We start from the raw sequence: 2500 nt of genomic DNA on the forward strand, positions 1-2500 counted from the left end.
CACACACACACACACCTGGTAATAATACTAATGTTTCTCAGTAATTAGGGACCACATTATTTTAAAATTGCTATTAATTACTGATTTACGTGTCAGGGCTTAGCTTTTTTTCGGTAATTTTGTAGTGCAGTTTTTATTATTATTATTATTATTATTATTTTTGTTGTTGGCGTAAGTGTGAAATATTAATTAACTCTATGTATATTAAGTTATTATTCTGTTCGTCTGCTGATTTGTTTATTTGTTAATTTGGTAAGTTTTTTTTATTCATGTACTTTTATCTCTGTTGCGATTTCTCTGTTCGTCTTCATATCTTATTCTTTTCTTTCTTGCATTCTCTATCTATATCTTTAACATTTTTTTCAAGTATTTTTCTCTTTATTTGTTTTGATATCTCTTTTTCTCTATCTTTTATACCTTCTTTTTTTTCTTCTTATACTCTATACCTTTAACAACATATTGTATCTCCGTATACTACATAATATATATATCTCATCCATTTATGCATATCTTAACTGTTACATATTTCATCCTACAACTGTTTATCATCTCGTCTGAGTATCTCATCTGAAATGGTGATATGTGTTAGCACTTTTGGTCAACTTTCTAATGAGGGATGAGGTCTTAATGAACTAAAATTAAACCTCCACCTGATTAATCTTACTACATATTCATCTGTGTCTTCCCTGGTCCTCCACACGCATGCCTCTATTCTTGGCCGCCTTGTTCCCCTGTCACGACTGTCTTCAAAGGCCACACAGATGATCAGTCATGTCAGGTGCTCACTGGTCTTCCCTCCTTGTGACTTTTTGTAATTGTTGAAGTTTGACTAGAATCCTGCAAACCTCCTTAACCCATTCAATAATGAGGCGAATTTTTACTTTAATTTTTAGGCAAATTATAATTCAGTTTTATTTGCATTAGGAAGCGTCTATAGAGGTTAAAAGACTAATGGCCAGAGTCTTTACTATTCTAATCCCAACATACAGTATGTTTTTGAAGCTGTATAAAATCACCTAAATAGTAACCAGAATGAATATGAAAACGTTTCCTGGTACTGAAGAGATTACAAACCTTACTTTCACATCAACCGAGGAAAGTGGCTGAAGAAGAGGATTCAAATGATGCGTTTTTCTTTTATCTTTTTATCATTTAGTTTATTGAGAAGAAAAAAAAGCAGCGTAGTCTGGCCCATTATTTCCATTATCACCATGATAGTGTAGAAATTCTTATACACCATCTCTAAACCTATGAATGATAAATGAGTAAAAGATAGAAACTGATGTACCTTTAATATGAACATTGAACAATGCACTTTTTATATTCCTTTCCTCATTTCTCCTTTCCATTCTACTCTCATATTGTTTTCTTTTTCCTTATGTCTTCTCTTCCCGTCTCTTTTGTAAACGTTTCCCTAAAATTGTAAAAAAATCTTATAAACTCGTGTAGATTCAATAAGGAGCTTCGCATTCTTACTCCCTACCTCATTTCTTCCTCCCATTCCAGTCTCAGATTCTTCCTCTTTAGGTATTTCATTCCTTCTCGTTTTTTCTTGTAAATATTTCCTTTTAAAACCGTAAAAAATATGTATGCATTATATTATACATCCGTGTATCTTCAATAAGACCCTTGTACTTTATTACCTCCTACCTCATTTCAGCCTTTCAATATAGTCTCAAATTTTTTCCTATTTTCCATATTTCCATATTTTTTTGGTGAACTTCTACCTCAAAACCGTAATAAAAATTGTATAAACCCATGCAGATTCCACCTTGTACTTTATTACCTCCTTCCAGTCTACTCTCACACTCTTCCTTTTTCCAATATTTCACCACTTCTCGGTTTTCTTGTGAACTTTTCCCTCATTACCATAAAAAAAAGTTGCCTATATTAGTGTAGATACAATAATAACCTTCTACTTTATTCATTCCTATCTTATTTCATCCTTTCAGTCTAGTTACATATTATTTCAAAACATTGGTCTCTCATTTCTCGATAACTCTAATGATCTTTAAGAGAACTAGCAACCCAGTGGGCCTTTTTTATCATATTTTTTTCTTCTTTTTTTCCTCGGCCAGTTTCCTCTCCTGCGTAAAAATAAAAGTCTCATTTCATCTCTTGGTGGTTCTTGAGTTCCAAGCATAGATGAGTTGCCAGCAGGAACATTTCAGAATACAGCCTTTAGTATCCCTTCCTTGGCAGCAAAAGGTTTCAATGCCAAGCCAAACTCACAAGGCTCCATGAATCTTCTCGTAATTCCACATCTTTATTAAATTCAAGGTGGTGGTGGTGGTGGGAGGAAGGGAGTTTGGAAGCCTCTGGTGAAGCCCTTTGAAACTCCCCGATCTTATTAATTTTGTCCTCTTCATCCTGGTTTGGTTATGGTAAAGACTTCAAACCCTCTCAGAGCCACTGTGAAGCCTGCCCTCCCCTCCCCTATGTGTGTGTGTGTGTGTGTGTGTGTGTGTGTGTGTGTGTGTGTGTGTCTTATGAAACTGAT

The 2500-nt window shown here is 34.4% G+C and overlaps 1 protein-coding gene and 1 non-coding gene across 2 annotated transcripts in view; both read left to right on the forward strand.

The window, feature by feature from the left end:
• LOC123503330 overlaps nt 1–56 on the forward strand; it is a 147-nt gene extending 91 nt beyond the window's left edge. Inside the window, exon 1 of the small nucleolar RNA XR_006674419.1 lies at nt 1–56. This exon is cut by the window's left edge and continues 91 nt beyond it. This is a non-coding gene — a small nucleolar RNA (small nucleolar RNA SNORA23).
• Nucleotides 1–2500, forward strand: part of LOC123503230 (dopamine receptor 1-like) — a 228307-nt gene that overhangs the window by 143473 nt on the left and 82334 nt on the right.

Source organism: Portunus trituberculatus, chromosome 13 (assembly GCF_017591435.1).
Source record: "Portunus trituberculatus isolate SZX2019 chromosome 13, ASM1759143v1, whole genome shotgun sequence".
NCBI classification, from domain to species: domain Eukaryota; kingdom Metazoa; phylum Arthropoda; class Malacostraca; order Decapoda; family Portunidae; genus Portunus; species Portunus trituberculatus.